The sequence below is a fragment of the Bombina bombina genome, chromosome 1 (assembly GCF_027579735.1).
Source record: "Bombina bombina isolate aBomBom1 chromosome 1, aBomBom1.pri, whole genome shotgun sequence".
Classification (NCBI taxonomy): Eukaryota; Metazoa; Chordata; class Amphibia; order Anura; family Bombinatoridae; genus Bombina; species Bombina bombina.
In genome coordinates, this window is record NC_069499.1 from 1,228,717,938 (window position 1) to 1,228,737,945 (window position 20,008).

Consider the following 20,008-nt stretch of genomic DNA (forward strand, 5'->3'; position numbering starts at 1 on the left):
ACTTTTATTGTGAATATAGTTGTTTGAATCTACCTTTTTGAAATGAGTTCTGGTATTAAGCTCTTCATTGTTAACAACTATATCTATATCTAAAAAGCTAATATTTGTTGTACTTTTCTCATAAGTTAAATTAATACCAAATTTATTATTTTTAAAATCTTCTATAAAAATATCTAAAAGTTCCTCATCTCCCTTCCAAACTATAAAAATATCGTCGATGAAACGGCGATAGAGCACCAAATTCGCCTCCCAGATTGAACCATGTATCATCTCTTCTTCGATAGAGCCCATAAATAAATTGGCATGACTCGGGGCGAATTTGGTGCCCATCGCCGTCCCTTTAATTTGTAAATAAAATTGATTGTTAAACTTAAAATAATTTTTATTTAGTATAAATTCAATGCTCTCAAGTATAAAATCAATCTGCTGGGCTTGCATTTCACCATCTTTATGTAAAAAATATTCCACTGCTTTTAATCCTAGTGTATGTTGAATATTAGTATATAATGAACATACATCACAGGTGACAAATATTAAATCTTTGTTCCACTGTATATTTTTTAATTCTCTTAGAAACCCTGTAGAGTCTTTCAAGTAAGAGTGGAGTTTAACTAGATAATGTTGTAAGTTATAATCAACATATTCAGACAAATTTGATATAATTGATTGGATCCTTGAAATGATCGGTCTTCCGGGGGGATCTATTAACGATTTATGTATTTTAGGCAAATAATAGAATATGGGGGTTCTTGGGAACTCAACTTTTAGAAAACCATATTCTTTACCATTTATAATTCCTGTATTATGCGCCCTATTAAGTAAGTCAATTAAATCTTTCGTTTGTTTAATAATATGATTCAAATTTATTTTCCTATATATTTCTATGTCGTTTAATAATCTATTTGCCTCCTTTATATAATCAACTGTATTTAGTAAGACAATCCCTCCCCCTTTATCAGCCTGCTTGATGGTAATTAGGTGATTATTCTGTCATTCTCTTAGGATGTCATTTTCCTTTTTTGTTAGATTGTAAATCATTTTTGCTATATTCATATCCTCAATATCTTTCTTGACTGCTTTTTCGAACATATTATTTTACTATGCATAATGAATACTATGTAAAACCCTATCTCCTCTGACAACTACCTACTGTATTTGCAGAACTGACTTTGTTGTCATAATACTACAATGGCTAGTGTTTTATATGCTATTTATGTAACTTCTTCAAATAATAATAAATAAAAAAAAAGGCTTTAGTCGGCAACCTGAAAATGCAGTCATGGCTCTGAGAAACAACTGAAAACCTGCTACTGTGCACTTTTTCTGCTGAAAACCCACCTAAAACAAATCAGTCTATAAACTGAAATTGACCCCTGAATTAGCTACCTTAAATAGAACAATTACCCAATCCAATGTATCTCATGATCTACGTAACATTATTCAAACAACCAGAATGTAATGTTGTTCTTTGTTATTTTATGTTGATGGAACAACATAAACATTGGAATGATCTGGTGCATTGAACTATGGTTATTTTCCACTTAGGTGTTTTTTTATATCTTCAAGACAAATATAATGTTCCTGTGCTTGTGTGACATGTCACTGCCTACTAGAGCCTTCCTTATTGGCCAGTGGGCTTCTGTACATGTGACCAGTTATATACAAACATGCATATCAACTTTAACATCTTCTTATGTGTATCTGCCTGTCTGTCTGTCTATCTATCTATCTCTATCTTAATTTATAAAAACAAAGTCTGTAAGTGGCTCCCCTCTCTAAACCATAGTTCAACTGCCGGTGCTCTGTAAACTATCAATATAAAGCATCCAAAACTCCTGGCCACAGGTTTCACAGCAGGAACAAAGAAACAGGCACTAAGGACTGAAACATTGGGGCCGATTTATCATGTGTCTGGCAGACATGATCCCCTGTAGCGACCATGTCCGCCAGACATTGATAAATGCCGACAGCTTACGCTTTCTGCATTTACCATTGCACAAACAGTTCTGGTGAACTGCTTGTGCAAAGCCGCCCCCTGTAGATTTGCGGCCAATCGGCTCCTAGAAGGGGGTGTCAATCAACCTGATCGTATACGATTGGGCGGATTGCTGTCCGCCGTCTCAGAGATGGCAGACGAGTAAAGGAGCAGTGGTCTTAAGTGTGCTGCTCCTTAACTCCTGTTTCCGGTCAAGGAAACAGCTGCATTCAGGGCAATTCGGGTCTTGATAAATCGGCCCCTTAGTCTCTAAAATTAAAGTTAAATTACAAAGCTTTTTGTCAAACTAAGCATTAAAATCATGAAATACGAAAACCATTTCATAAAGCTATACATACCCACACTTGGTATTAGTCCCGAGTGCTTGTTTGTTTGTGCCTTTGTTTTGGGCTAGTCCTGAGAGTGCATTCGTTTTTTTGGAAATATTACACTTGCTGCCAGGCAGCAGGCATTTGGTGGGTTGGTCTGTAGATTGGACTGTATTTATAAATATATCTGTATATATATATATATATATATATATATATATATATGTATATACACATACATACATACATACAAACACACACAGTATATATAGAAAATGATTTACAACTAACCCATTTTCAGAAAGAAAAAAAAAACATGTATGGAAATCAAGGGTTCTGTAACCAAGGGGACAATAAAATTACCTTTAGTTCTTGGTTTTGAAAAAAAATCTAAGTCAGGGAACTGGGAAACTGAGAGAATGAGTGGTTCTATCTGCCAAGATAACTACATCCAAAAAAACTGTTCATTCTTGGTCAGGACAGGGCAAGAAGAATAGTCATCAACCTGTCTTGCTTGATTATTTGAAAGTGTTTTTTTTAAGCAGGCAACAATTTTGGGATCAAATTTAAGCCTGAACTTTTAAATGATCCTCATTGTACTAATGCAAATGCATAAGGACACATCTAATACTTCACTACTTTTGACCATATGCTTGGACATCAGCATAATGTTTAATAAAATAGTAGCTAGTGCCACTGCTACAAGCCAGCAGCAGCACAAAAATATATATTTGTTTATTTCTAATCTTACTATTTAATTGTCATTACAATATATACATAGATACAGCAAGGAAATTACCAAACCACGGGCAATAGAAGTTAGTCATAACGATTTTGCTAAATATAAATACAAATGCAAATAAATCTCCATCATGGGAATTAGATATCAGGGAAATTAGAGATCAGTTAAGTGATAATCAGGTATACAAGAAATTGTTGTGTAACCCTATTTTTTCCATTCAGAGAGAACTTAAGAGGATTTTACTGAATGCACAGAAAAATGGTATAATTGGCAATGATTTGATAAATTTTTTTGATATAAAACACCTCCGCACCCCTGTTTTATATACATTACCGAAGGTGCACAAAAATTTGACTCCTCCTCCTGGCGCTCCCATTGCTTCATCCATAGGGGCTATTTCCTCCAATGTGTCTATAAAGTATATTTAGATAAGATTCTCAGACCATATGTAGAAAAGTCAAGTTCTTTTTTTAAGGGATACCAGCGATTTTTTGCTTAAAATAGAAGCATTGGATTTGGACACTAGTAAATTCATTTTATTCAGCTTGGATGTGGAAAGTTTTTACACCTCCATCACCCACGTCAGTGGAGTGGGTGCTGTTAAATCTGTACTACATGGTTATGGTGAATATTCTAGTGTCCAAGTTTAATTTTTTGTATCATTATTGGCATTTTTTGTAACATTATTGGAATTTGTGCTGTAATTGTTTTCTTTTTAAAGATGACTATTTTTTGCAAATTCAGGGAACTGCTATGGGTTCCAGCGTCGCCCCAACTATGCAAATTTGCTTATAAACTTATTTGAGGAGAAGTTTGTCTTTTCTAATTTAGATTTCATTCGATATGGCGCCTGTTGGTGGCACTATATCGATGATATCTTTGGTATATGGTTGGGCGACGCTGGAACCCTGATATCTTTTGTTAATGACCTCAATAGCTCTACTAGCCATCTGAAATTTAAGCTCTCATACAGTGAGGAATAAGTTATTTTCCTTGACACCAGGATCATTAATTCAGGGGGATCCTTAAATATTGATCTGTTTAGAAAACCTACTGACCGCAATAGCATTTTACATTTTGACAGTGCTCATCCCCTGTCTTTATTGAAGGCACTACCAAGGAGTCAGTTATTGAGAGTACGAAGAATAGTCACTGATAAAACATTATTTGACTTAAGATTGAGGGAGATGAGAGACCGGTTTTTAGAACGTGGTTACCCCAAATGTATTATTGAAAAAGAGATTGAATCGGTCTCCTTGAACCATAGAGAATCTCTCTTGTCATCTGACAAAAAGGTTGTTGATAAAAATAGTCTATCTGTTAAGAATGTTTCAAAGAGGGAGGAGGTCAATATTAAAAATAAAAATAGAAACGTAAGTACAGGTAAAAACTCCCAGTGGATGGTATTTGAATCAGAGTTTAATTCCCAGAGCTATACCATCCAAAATATTATTAAAAAAACACTGGCCTTTACTTTCCAAGTTTTACCCTGATACCCCTGAATTTTTGGAGGTTCCTTTGCCAGCCTTTAAAAGGGGCTATAATTTACATCAGAAGCTGATTAGGGCTGATATTGGTTCCTCTTCTATGAGTGATAATCAAGGATATCTGACTAGTAAGAATAATGGTTGCTACCCCTTTTTGGCTGCTCTTGCTGTGGCAATGTCATTAAAGGTTCTGTTTTTCGCCATCCGAGTTCCGGTAAAAAATATAAAATTAATGTCTTTTTTACTTGCCAATCAAAATATGTCAACTATCTCATTAAATGTCCTTGTGGGTGGAGTTACGTGGAGGAAACTACCAGATGCATTAGGGACTGTATCATAGAACATAAAAGTTCTATTAGGGCCAACAACAAATTAGTATCTATAGCCTGTCATTTTAATTTAATGGGGCATGCTATTAATCAACTCTGTTTCCAAATTATAGATTTTATACCTAGACCCAGAAGAGGGGGTAATAGGGAACTCTTGCTCCATCTAAAAGAGCGTTTTTGAATATATGAGTTAGGCACTTTAGAACCAAATGGTTTAAATAAGGACTGGGATCTGTCTGTATTTTTATAATCCTATTTTTATAATCTAATTTCTGAATTTCTATAATTTAATTCCCATGATGGAGATTTATTTGCATTTGCATTTATATTTAGCAAAATCGTTATGACTAACTTCTATTGCCGTGGTTTGGTAATTTCCTTGCTGTATCTATATATATATTGTAATGAAAATTAAATGGTAAGATTTTTGGTTACATTATTATGTAACCATTGTTATGAATTATTTTAATATGACGTTGTATAGTATCAGTTTGTTTCTTTTGTGGTTGCATTCTATTTTCTTTGATACACTGACTAGAGCAATTTTGGCCATTAAAGGGACATTAAACACCAAATACATGCTAGATAGAATGATGCATTCAAAGAAAAGATTAGTCCATGACTAACATGCAGATGTATTTTTTAAAGTTTCATTAGTTATTTAAAAAGTGGCAAAATAAGTGTAAAGTTTTAGTGTCTATAAAACACTGGGAGCTGCCATGTTGCAACTTGTGTTACCTTCTATGCTGTGGCCAATTAGGGTCAGTTATAAATAGGTCACTAGAGTGTGCAGCCAATGGTTTTGCTGGATTTAACAGTGTTCTGCACTTCCATTTCTAACAGGAACTGAAAAGCTCACAATTTCATAGTGGAATTACAGGCAAAGAGGACAAAATAAATAATGAAAGTATATTGCAGAGTGGTTTTCTTATATACAATTTATCATTTTATATTACCATCTCAACGTGTTTAATGTCCCTTTAAAGAGTTAAATATGTAAATAACCCTCTATTGTCCCCTGGTGGCTGAGGGTTATATTAAGATGCTTTGTACCACAAATTTTATTGCATGATTAAGGGAAGGAGTTCCCGAAACGTTGCATGTGTCTGCTGTGCTGAATAAACCTATTTGACTTTACTTTTGCTGCCACATTATTTGTATAGTTTTTAAATTTTAAGTTAGGGTGTGGTGGTATCCCTACGTGGCGTGCAGTGACTTGTGTGCTGGACTGGGGCTTTCTTTATTTATCTTAACAAGAACTGTGCCTGTGGTCTTCTATTTCCTCACTATGTTCCTCACAGTGGACACTGACAGCTCAAATCTCTGCGATAGCTTTTTGTAGCCTTCCCCTAAACCATAATGTTGAACAATCTTTGTTTTTAGGTCATTTGAGAGTTGTTTTGAGGCCCCCATGTTGCCACTCTTTGGAGGAGAGTCAAAGAGAACAACAACTTGCAATTGGCCACCTTAAATACCTTTTCTCATGATTAGGTGCACCTGTCTATGAAGTTCAAGGCTTAATGGGCTCACCAAACCAATCGTGTTTTCCAATGAATCAGTGCTTGGTAGTTACAGGTATTTAAATCAACAAAATGAAAAGGGTGCCCAAATTTATGCACCTGTCTAATTTCGTTTTGATGCATTTTGCACATTTTCTGTTAATCCAATAAACGTCATTTCACTACTGAAATATTACTGTGTCCTTATGTTATTTGATAGATCAAAATGAAATTGCTGATCCAAACACCCAATTATTTATAAATGAAAATCATGGAAATGGTCAGGGGTGCCTAAACTTTTGCATACGACTGTATATATATATATATATATATATATATATATATACACACAGGTAGCCCTTAGTTTACGCCGGGGTTAGGTTCCAGAAGGAATGGTTGTAAATTTAAACCGTTGTAAATTGAAACCCAGTTTATAATGTAAGTGAATGGGAAGTGAGGGAGATAGGTGTTACGTATGACAATTTTGAGAGGGGCATGGAACCTAATACATTATTTTTAAAGCTTTGAAATGAAGACTTTAAATGCTAAACAGCATTATAAACCTAATAAAATAATCACACAGCACAGAATATATAATTAAACTAAGTTAAATGAACAAAAACATTTGCTAAACAGCATTATAAACCTAATAAAATAATCACACAACACAGACTTCACTTGCATTTTTCTGCAAACAGTTCTTTCTATGCATTCCAATCTGGACTGATTTATAGACAGAAGATCTTGTTCCTTTGAAATCTGCTCGATAGCTCAGGTCTGGTTAAACTGATTAATTTCAGCTTGCTTGGCTTTGCTGCAACACAAGCGGACAGCTCCACCTACTGGCTATTTTAATAAATGCACTGCTTCTCAATGCTTTTCAATAGCAGTCACATGACTGGAAAAAAAGTTGTTATTCTGAAACGGTGTAAATTGAACCGTTGTAAAACGTGGGCCACCTGTATATATATATATATATATATATATATATATATATATATAGAGAGAGAGAGAGAGAGAGAGAGAGAGAGAGAGAGAGAGAGACAAACAAGAAATTGCACTCACAGGGCTTTTATAAAGAATAACAAAGTTATTTTTAATGGAACGTTTTTGAGTATGTACTACCCTTCATACATACCCGAAAACGTTCCATTAAAAATAACTTTTTATGAAAGTCCTGTGAGTGCAATTTCTTGTTTGGCTATTGTTCTATATTGTTGCACCCAGGCAGCTGACAATGGTGGGTCGACCTGCAGAGAGGATTTATATATATATATATATATATATATATATATATATATATATATATACAACAAAATAACAAGAGTATTGCATTGAGCAATGATACTTTTTTATTGGACTAACTATACATTTATAAGTTGACAAGCTTTTGGAATTATTCCTTCCTTTTTTAAGTCTGAAGCAATACTGAAGGAATACTTTAGAAAGCTTGTCAACTTTTATGTCCAATAAAAAAGTATCATTGCTCAATGCAATACCAACACGGCTACTCCAATCAACGTATATATACACATAAATAAATACAAAGAGAAGCTCTCTCTCAGGAACGAACAGCAGCTCAATAGCTTTTTCTATGGTGATTTACCACCTGGGAGCAGCCTCTTTTAGACCTCAATGACAAGGTCCAAAGAAGGCCAAAACGATTGTCTGGGAATGCAATGTTCCTTGTTCAGAGGAGGATTGCCTGGAATTTTGTGGCTGGACTGACTGATGTACTTCAGAGAGGTCTTCTCTGTGAAAAGCACAATTGGTCCAAAAGAGGTAGCTTCCGTGTAGTAAATCACCATTGATAATATATTAATATATTATATATATATATATATATATATATACATACAAAACACGGAAGGGAACTGCACTCTCATACCGGAACGGGTACACATCCCATGACCCTGCAACATGCTCAGCCCTGGTTGCCACTGGCACTCACAGGAAGCTGTGCTGTCCCCAGAGCCACAAGCAGTTAACCCCAGACAGGTCTAGGTGCAAGAACCATAGGGAAAATTACAAAACAAATTAATACAACACACAGAGAAAACCCAGCACTCACTTACAAGCTCTCAGCTAAGATTTAAAAGCAAAAATGGAAAGGTTAGTCACCGCATCTGGCCAAATGGGACAAGCTCAGGTACCACGTCAAGGTCCTTTCCAATACCTGAGACCCTAAAACAGCCACACAATGCAAGCTTTCAAATCCAATCAAACTGAAAACAAGGGAAGGGTGCACAGAAATATGTAACCACCCTAGACATATACAAAACACGGAAGGGAACTGCACTCTCATACCGGACCGGGTACACATCCCATGACCCTGCAACATGCTCAGCCCTGGGTGCCACTGACACTCACAGGAAGCTGTGCTGTCCCCAGAGCCACAAGCAGTTAACCCCAGACAGGTCTGGGTGCAAGAACCATAGGGAAAATTACAAAACAAATGAATACAACACACAGAGAAAACCCAGCACTCACTTACAAGCTCTCAGCTAAGATTTAAAAGCAAAAATGGAAAGGTTAGTCACCGCATCTGGCCAAATGGGACAAGCTCAAGTACCACGTCAAGGTCCTTTCCAATACCTGAGACCCTAAAACAGCCACACAATGCAAGCTTTCAAATCCAAACAAACTGAAGACAAGGGAAGGGTGCACAGGAATATGTAACCACCCTAGACATATACAAAACACGGAAGGGAACTGCACTCTCATATCGGACCGGGTACACATCTTCCCTTGTTTTCAGTTTGTTTGGATTTGAAAGCTTGCATTGTGTGGCTGTTTTAGGGTCTCTGGTATTGGAAAGGACCTTGACGTGGTACCTGAGCTTGTCCCATTTGGCCAGATGCGGTGACTAACCTTTCCATTTTTGCTTTTAAATCTTAGCTGAGAGCTTGTAAGTGAGTGCTGGGTTTTCTCTGTGTGTTGTATTCATTTGTTTTGTAATTTTCCCTATGGTTCTTGCACCCAGACCTGTCTGGGGTTAACTGCTTGTGGCTCTGGGGACAGCACAGCTTCCTGTGAGTGCCAGTGGCACCCAGGGCTGAGCATGTTGCAGGGTCATGGGATGTGTACCCGGTCCGGTATGAGAGTGCAGTTCCCTTCCGTGTTTTGTATATGTCTAGGGTGGTTACATATTCCTGTGCACCCTTCCCTTGTTTTCAGTTTGTTTGGATTTGAAAGCTTGCATTGTGTGGCTGTTTTAGGGTCTCAGGTATTGGAAAGGACCTTGACGTGGTACCTGAGCTTGTCCCATTTGGCCAGATGCGGTGACTAACCTTTCCATTTTTGCTTTTAAATCTTAACTGAGAGCTTGTAAGTGAGTGCTGGGTTTTCTCTGTGTGTTTTTTATATATATATATATATATATATATATATATATATATATATATATATATATATATATAGACAAAAGTTAAAATGTAGCAAATGAAATAAATTGATTTTTAACACAATCCATGTCCCAAAATTCCACCTTGATCATCCTGTGAGTCAAAATTAAAAGATGAAAAGATGCACAGCACAGCACAGAATAAAACTGATAAAATAAATATGATAAATGGACACTTTTCTGTGTACAAAATAGTTTTAAACTTCCTGTGACAAATGTTTAAAGGGACAATAACATGCATTTTTGGAAATAAATAGTCAACAAATTGAAAAGATACTCTAAGTTAAAGTGGTGTCATACATATAGACTATTACCCTTTACCCTCACAGTTATTACTAAGCAAATGGTACAGTGGACAGAACACCCAACACAAATAACCAACCTGGATAACTCCTGACACTATCCTGTATGTTCATAACGGATACCCTGAATAGTGACCAGCTGGGGAAACCATCTGACAGTCAACCACAGTGCAATTATACCTTGGGAAAATCCCTGGAAGAAATATCTTAAGTTTAAGGGGGTACCTGTATCTTGGGATTATTACAATGTTACAGGCAGTGCCTTCAAAGACTAGGGAGTATCTAGATCTTTGCAGTAGAATGCATAACGTTCTAAGAGGTGTCAAACTTTCTGTAGCACAACTATAGTTCAGCCTCCCTTACTCCAAATATGTAGGCACTGAAATGATTCATGAATGGTAGGAGATTAGGTGGGGGTATCACCCTGCAGACTTCTGAGAGGCAGTTCTACCTACTTTAGTAGTCAGAGGCCATATGTCCCAACAGTACTGATAACAAAATTTATGCTTATCTGATAAATTTATTTATTTCCGGATATGGAAAGTCCATGACGTCATCAATTACTAGTGGGAATATCACTCCTGGCCAGCAGGAGGAGATAAAGAGCACCACAGCAAAGCTGTTAAGTGTCACTCCCCTACCCACAATCCCCAGTCATTTGACCAAAGGGAAATGGGAAAAGGAATAACACAAAGGTGTAGTGCCTGAGGTTTAGTACAAACATAACTGTCTTAACCCCAAATCTCTGAAACATATAAGCGCAAACAGACTCAAGTGTAGGTAGATACAACAAACACACCACACTTTCTGAATTGTACTTACAAGATTATAATTTATTCAGGCGGTTTGTTAACACAATATGTGATGTCCGAAAAAATCGTTCATACAAGGTAGTTTAAAACATAAGTCTCTGCAAGTGAGAATACCGGAACCAAAGTGTCCATCTTAAATAAGTGTCCGTAATAGTGACTTCAGATAGAAGAACGCTTTATTTGGAAGCGTCAATGTAAAAGCCGGTATCGTCACTGGAGCAAAGTACGGATCCTCAAACAGTCCAAAAAGCCTCAACGCGTTTCAACCGCCAACGTGCGGTCTTTCTCAAGAGACTTATGTTTTAAACTACCTTGTATGAACGATTTTTCTTGGACATCACATATTGTGTTAACAAACCGCCTGAATAAATTATAATCTTGTAAGTACAATTAAGAAAGTGTGGTGTGTTTGTTGTATCTACCTACACTTGAGTCTGTTTGCGCTTATATGTTTCAGAGATTTGGGATTCTACTTTACTCCGGGAGGCACGCAGGACACCTTCAGTCATTTTGCACCAGCAGCTCCCGTATAAACATTATTATATAGTTGCACTTGTTTGCACTTTTTGTGTCTTTTGTCTTTTGTTTTTTCTTTAGGATATTTGTTTGTCTTCAGGAGTTTATGTGCTTTTTATTACTTTTATCCTTTTGCATTTGAATTTTATTTTGTTAGCCTGTTTGGTCTATTTTTATATGTGCTGTATGTATATGCTCATATATGCTTGTTAAGAAAGACAAGTAGACATTCATTATAAGTGGCTCTCAAATAATATACGCAAATCCATTTTATTTATTTATTATTTTTTATTAATTTTTATTATTATTATCTACTTCACTGAATTTGTGTTTATTGCATTATATCATAGAAATTTTGAATCATCCCTGGCAGCTAGCGCTGTTTAATCAGTGTGTTTTATAACTGTCTTAACCCCTTAAGAACCAGACCATTTTTCAATTTCTTACCCTTAAGTACCAGGGGTATTTTTACATTTCTGTGATGTTTGTGTTTAGCTGTAATTTTCTTACTCATTTACTGTACCCACGCACATTATATACCGGGTTTTTTCTTGCCATTAAATTGAATTTTTAAAGATACCATTATTTTCATCATATCTTATAATTTACTATAAAAAAATATAAAATATGATGAAAAAATGAAAAAAACACACTTTTTCTAATTTTGACCCCCAAAATCTGTTACACATCTACAATCACCAAAAAACACCCATGCTAAATAGTTTCTAAATTCTGTCCTGAGTTTAGAAATACCCAATGTTTACATGTTCTTTGCTTTTTTTTGCAAGTTATAGGGCAATAAATACAAGTAGCACTTTGCTATTTCCAAACCATTTTTTTTTTCTAAATTAGCGATAGTTACGTTGTAACACTGATATCTGTCAGGAATCACTGAATATCCCATTACATGTATATATTATTTTTTTAGTAGACAACCCAAAGTATTGATCTAGGCCCATTTTGGTATATTTCATGCCACCATTTCACCGCCAAGTGCGATCAAATAAAAAAATGTGCTAACTTTTTCACAAGCTTTAGGTTTCTCAATGAAATTGTTTACAAACAACAATTATGGCACAAATGGTTGTAAATGCTTCTCTGGGATTCCCTCTCTTCAGAAATAGCAGACATAGATGACTTTGAAGTTGCTTTTTAGTAATTGGTAAAAAAAATTTGGGTAGTCCTATGGATTCAGTTACTCCACCATAATAAAACTAATTTGTCCACTAAGGCTGCCTAAACATTGCATGAAGTTATTTTACATTCAAGAATTAATTTAAAGCAGAACTGTATATTTTAATATATACCCAAGTGTCTTCTATTAGATGATACCCAAGTGTCTTCTATTAGATGCCAGCTAAAGACTACAGAATGGATCCGATCCAATTTATTTCCATTGATGTGTAATACATTTTTTACATAATTGCTGATGCCAGGTAACTGAAGCTGCTATTGTGTTAGACGTGCTAGCACCAGTAAGCTGTATAGATAAGGTTATGAGATCTGCATGAACGAACATCAACTAGGCATATGATGTGAGATCTTTACAGGCTCAAACTTACATTTTGGCATGAAAATTAGGATGTTATCAGAGGGCATTGTACAATTTGAAGAACTGATATAGAGTGACATTTTAAAGGTGACAAATTGTTGGCATAAATTACGCATATCTGAAAGTTTTAGCATCCACAAAGGGGGAAGGGGCTCCCTCATGTGGAGTTTGATCTATAGGATAGGCAATAAAAAAATCTCTGTAACACAGAGGGTCATGAGAACACTTACTGTATAAAAAGAGTATGTTTTAAAAGAGAGGTTACTTTACTCCCTGATTGTACACATGGTCTGTGTGACATTTTAATTTCACTAATCTTTTACCATACACAGAGCAGTGTTGAATACTCTCCTTGTCTGCTAATAACACAGAGGAGTACATAGACAGTGTCACTTTTTGTGTGTGCCATATTTCTGAGCTATAGAGGCATAGGAGACCTCTAAAGTCAATCAGAGGACCTTAAAACAAAACTGAACATTAAAGTGTCCAGTATTTTTGTATAGCTTTTACTGGACAGCCTGCTGAATACTGGACATTTGACAACCATAGCTTTCATACCTACAAGCAGGGCTTTTTTTTGTGGGGGCACTCACCGGTACTGAGTTCCACAAAATCATAACAGTAAATATATTATTGTGAATAAACAAAGGGTACATGTACCCCTAAACCAATATACCACCATTTAACAACACTGTAAAATAATATTTCTTTCCTTGTAAAAATATATATACTTAACTTGAGGGTAAGTGAAGCCAATGACTCCCTTTTTGTACACAATATATCGCACAATAAGAGTATCAGTAGATTAACAAAAAGATCCACAAACATCACCATTTATAGAAAGTTGAATTAAATATATATACAGTATATGACGTACACCATTGCCACATCTGCTGTGTCAGCACTATGGCTGCAACATTAATGTCCCAGCAACTGAACTTCTTTGAGGATTCTGAATGCAACTCTACAAATACAACTCTAGTTAACTTCAACAGCTAAATAAACTTACATTGAGAATTGAATTTCCCCTGTGCCATGAGTTGTCTAGTAAAATCTCTAAAGAGCCAAGCAATCTATTATCTAACACCTGCTTTATACCCTATTTGTCACTCTAGTGTTTTTACTGGCTCTGAGACAATTCATTTTAAACAGACAAGAATGATGTAGAAAAGGTCACTAAAATGCAAGTAGAGATACCTATTAGTACTAACCTTGTGTGTACAGGCTGTCATTAACAAGAGCTATGTGCCACTTTTGTAGACTATGAATCTGACAGTTTAATGGGATCTGTAGCTTTCAAGAAATTCCACAAATATCATCATTTATAGAGATGTCACTGAATAACTTTTTTTAAGCTTTTTTTATACACCACATGTCCTGCCCTGTTTAATACACACTCAACACTATTTTTTTCACATTATTATTAATATATATATGACTGAGTGTAAAGTATTTATTGAATTATAATGTCCTTATGGATTAATATATATATATATATTTTTTTAACAAAACAAATCCAGGAAAATAAAATTCAGAGGTACAGTCTAATCGGCAATATAACAGAGAATTTCAATACAGAACATAAATAATTGCATAACAGATCAAAATAAAACCACATCATTACTGTAACCCTATATATAAATTGTCTGTTCATGCATAGTTCTAGTACCCATTGATCTATATCTTACATTGATCATAAGTACTGCAAAGATACAGTCTAATCACAAATTAACACAAGGAATCGAGTGCAGAACATAAATTGCAAAATACCAAGTCAACTTGGGCATCACATATTAAAATCTTGAAACCTGTTATGTGAAGCGTATAATCATATGTGAACCTAACATCCAATAATCAATACCTTGCATTGATATAATTAATTTCTAACATTAGTCTGTAAATTCCATTTACTCATAGTGCTCTTATCCTATTTACATAACAATTTTCTCTTTGTCTCAGTGTTACATGACATGGGGGAGAAAGAGATAAAAAAGGAGGTTCCCTTTCTGGATTAATATTTGACTTTTATTGCTAGATGCCACACTGCAATTAACCCAATACCTCTTAACACATAAACAACTCTCATAGACTTCCCCTCCAGAGAAACTCCAACTAGCTTGAGGATCCTTCTAAATGATCCTCCCCAGTAGAAACCCCTATTGGCACCCAAGAGCTTTCCTTGCACCTGAACAACCTTCGCTCTGCATGGAAGATTACTTCTCATACAATAAAATTATTACCACTTGTGCCCCAACACATTAACTCTACACCAGGACCTATAATTAAATAATCCTATTCCCTCTTAGTACTCAATGGCATCTACATAAAACCCTTAGCAGCAAACATTGTCTTGCCTGAAAGGCATCCTTGCACATCTACTCCACATTCCCCTTACAACAATTGGCACATCCCAACTCTTCTAGGGAGCCCCCCTTATTATTATTATTAATGATTTATAAAGCGACAACATATTACGCAGGGTTGTAACAAAGTATACAGTTATGGAGTACAATAATCACTAGACATTTACATAAACAATAAGAGAAAAGGGCCCTGAGACACTGTAAGCTGTAAACCATATTTATATAAAATGATCAAAAGGACAGGTGGACACTCAGAATAATTCAATGGAAAGGAGACATTAAGATGGAGCAACAATGTCCCAATTAAAATAGACATAAAACATCACCTTATCCTAAATAAGATAAGGAGAAAATAAATATAGACAATAAATTCTTCTATCAGAAGAAATAGCTAAATGGAAACAAAAAACTTCCAGAAAGAAGTTTATATCCACTTGAAATATGGGCTCAAAAGGAGAAAACCTGCAAAAGTCTCAAGGCCAATATAAAGGTTCCAAGGAGGAAAAAATTGGAAAATAACAAGATAAATTCTAGGCCAGACCCAGACTAAGGGGTCAATTTATGAAAGTGTGAGCGGACACAATACGATATATAGGATTGGGCAGATTGAAGTCCGCAGCCTCAGAGCAGGCGGACAAGTTATGGAGCAGCGGTCTTTAGACCGCTGCTTCATAACTTCTGTTTCCGGCGGAAACAGCAGTTTCACGCGGAAACAGGAGCATCAAGCTCCATTCGGAGCTTGATAATTCGGCCCCTAGAACTGAACCAAGAATGACAGAAAGATTAGCAATCTTCTATGGAACATAAAAAGAAAAAAAGGACAGAAAACTGACCTTTAAAAGAACTGGAGGATAAACTTTTATCCAAACTAACCAGAAAATATAGCCAGAAATCTGGATAAAGAAAAATAAGAAAGAAAGGCATTCCAGACCTTTAAATGACAGAGTAACAAGCCTGAACAAGAAACTCCAAAACTGAACGAATAGTTCAAAGACAAACAGTATATCTGATTCTATCTCCAAGTCATCAAGTCGAGAGAACTAGAATCGTGATATAAAAAAAAGGGACCTAAATAGAAGGTCTGGATGCAAAAGAAGCAGCCAAGGAAAGAAACTGGACAACAGACCCAGATCTGTAAACCAAATACTGCAGGAACACGTTGGAGAAAAACAGAAACAACAAAGCTCTTCCTGCCAAATCCAACAATCTCCATGGGGGAAAAAAACAGAGGCAGAAAAAAAATATTGACTAAGCCATATAACCACTGAACCACCAGAGCATCCACAAAGACAGTTCAAAGATCCCGAAACCTACAGAGTACCTGGGGAAAACAAGATAGAACCAGGAAGCTATAATAAATATATCTGAGCAATCCTAAAAGAACTACAGTCTGATATAACATAACCAAATGAAGAGATCACTCTTTCCGGCGGGAAAAAAAAAATGAAGACTGAGAGACAACTGCTTCCCAGTTATTCAGTCCTAGACTAATAACAGCAGAAAAAAAACTCATGCCTAGGAAAGAAATTAAAATACTATCCTGATTATTAGGTAACTGCAAATTCCCACCTAATTATAGACATTAGCTACAGATGTAACATAGTACAATTTGAAACAGACAAAAGATTCTCTTCAAAAGAGGCCAACCTTGAAAGGCCCTGAATAATGCATGGAGTTAAAAATAGGTAACCTCAACTTCCGAGGGAACCAAACTTCTTATGCCCTTCTGAGACCCCCAGATGGCCCCCATCCATTGTATCTGTTAGATTACAGATCAAGAAGCATGAACAAAAGAAGCCCCCCTCCTAAAGTAGCTTTGAAAAACTTACAGGTGTAATGCGTGCTAAGATGAACTGCAAAACAAAGCAGGAGCCATGTAAACTCACATTCAAAGCCCAGGTAACGCACAGCAATATGAAATAATGCGCATAAAAAAACCTGACAGCTATAAGAGAATTTAGTGCACCTAAACCCGTTGTGTGCATAGCCAACGTACATACACTAAGTCAACGTGCGTAATCCAGCTGAAGTGCGAAAATAACAGACTAAAGGGATGTGCACTAACCCGACAAGTGTTAACCCGATGTGCGCAACCCAGACACACATAAGCTTGAAGGCAACGCACAAAATTCAAACTAAGCAAACTTATGGTGTGTAAGACCCCTTCAAACCTTACGGCTTCCAGCTGAACCTTGTGCTCAATGACGCCCCTCTAACCAAATACCCAAACACAATAAAAAAATCACTATGTACCAGAACTGAACTTTCCCTCTATTTTCATTGCTTAATCAAAGTTTTCCACTCCATCACTCACAGACAGGTAAGGTTTGAGTGGATATTCTTTGCATACCTTTACTAAATGTTACCAACTGACACAGCTGCCTGTAGAACCTTTCTACCAAAAGCTGCTTCAGAAGAAGCAAAAACTTCAAAATGGTAACATTTAGTAAAGGTATGCAAAGAAGACCTTGTGGCTGCCATCACAGTTTATATAGCCCATTATGGGCTTCAAGTGGAGCGGTATTTAACGCTCCCGCTCGCACGCTAACTCCGCTAGAAGTAAGGTTTTTGCATGCGTCAGGTAGTGGTCATATTACAAGTTGAAAGTAAAATGCTTTCCCTCGCGTGCTAACCCTACGCGCACAAAAAGCTGAACTTAGGATATTGTATGTGTGTTAACGTATTCCCACCATAGAAGTCAATAGAGCAAAAAAAGTGGGGGAAAAAAAACCTAACAAACCAGATCGTATATTCTCAAGTGCACTAACCCAACAGGGGAAATATGAATATTTCACATTCCAATGTTCATAAATACATATTTCTATAGAGTTGATAGCTTTTGGTAAAATATATATCTATTCCTAAATATATATATATATATATATATATATATATATATATATATATATAGACATAATTTATTGAAGAACTTACCTGATAAATTAATTTCTTTCATGGTGGCGAGAGTCCACAAGCTAGTTACTGATGGGATATACAATCCTACCAGGAGGGGGCAAAGTTTACCAAACTTCAAATGCCTATAAAGACACCTCCCACCTTACTCGTACCTCAGTTTAATGTATAGCCAAGTTAGTGTATAAGGAGTAACAGCATAAAAAAGTGGAACAGGATAAATAATGTGCTCTATGCAAAAAAATCATAACCCCCAAAAAATGGGTGGGTCTCGTGGACTCTCGCCACCATGAAATAAATTAATTTATCAGATAAGTTCTTACATAAATTATGTTTTCTTTCATATAGGTGGCAAAAGTCCATGAGCTAATTACTGATGGGATATAATACCCAAGATGTGGAAGTCCACGAGTAACTATAGAGGGAGGGATAAAATAAAAACAGCTATTTCAGCTAATAAAAAATAATTGTTTTCTTAAAAATTAAAAAAACATAAATAATAGGTACTAGAATCAAACTGACACAGCTGCCTGAAGAACCTTTCTACCAAAAGCTGCTTCAGAAGAAGCAAAAACTTAAAAATGGTATCATTTAGTAAAGGTATGCAAAGAAGACCAAGTGGCTGCTTTGCAGATTTGATCAATTAAAGCTTCATTCTTGAAAGCCCAAGATGTGGCAACTGATCTTGTAGAATGAGCTGTTATTATCTGAGGTGGAGACTGCCCCGCCTCCAAATAAGCTTTGGGAATCAGATGTTTCAGCCAAGATGCCAAATAAATGGCAGAGGCTTTCTGACCTTTTCTGGAACCAGAAAAAATAACAAATAGATTAGAAGTCTTTCTGAAATCTTTAGTAGCATCAACATAATATTTCAAAGCTCTTACCACATTCAAAAAATGTAAAGATCTTTCAAGAGTATTCTTAGGATTAGGACACAAGGAAGGAACAATACATTTCCCGATTAATGTTGTTAGAATTCACAACTTTAGGCAAAAGAGACTCTCAAGAGAGAGCAGACAATTCAAAAACTCTTCTAGCAGAAGTGATAGTCAAGGGAAATAACATTTTCCAAGAAAGTAGTTTAATGTCCAAATAAAGCATAGGTTTAATAGGAGGAGCCTGCAAAGTCTTTAATACCAAATTTAGACTCAAAGGAGGAGAGATAGATTTAATAACAGGTTTGATACGAGTCAAAGCCTGTACAATACACTGAACATTGGGAAGATTAGCAATCTTTCTGTGAAATAAAACAAAAAGCCGAGATTTGTCCTTTCAAAGTATTGGCAGACAAACCTTTATCCAAACCATCCTAAAGAAACCGAAGAATCCTAGGAATTCTAAAAGAATGCCAATACTATCCATGATTGGAACACTATGAAATATAGGTTTTCCAAACCTTGTGATATATTTTCCTTGAAACAGGCTTACAAGCCTGTATCATAGTGTTAATCACAGAATCAGATAAACCTCTATGTCTAAGGACTAAGCGGTAATATTCCATGCCTTTAAATTTAGAGATTTGAGATCCGGATGGAAAAACGGGCCTTGAGACAGAAGGTCTGGTCTTAGAGGAAGTGACCAAGGTAAGCAACTGGACTTTCTGACAAGATCTGCATGCCAGAACCTGTGAGGCCAAGCTGGTGCTATCAGAAACACATAGGATTGTTCCATTATGATCTTTGAGATCACTCTTTGAAGAAGAACCAGAGGCAGAAAAATGTAAGCAGGTTGGTAAAACCAAGGAACTGCTAGAGCATCTATCATTTCCGCCTAAGGATCCCTGGAC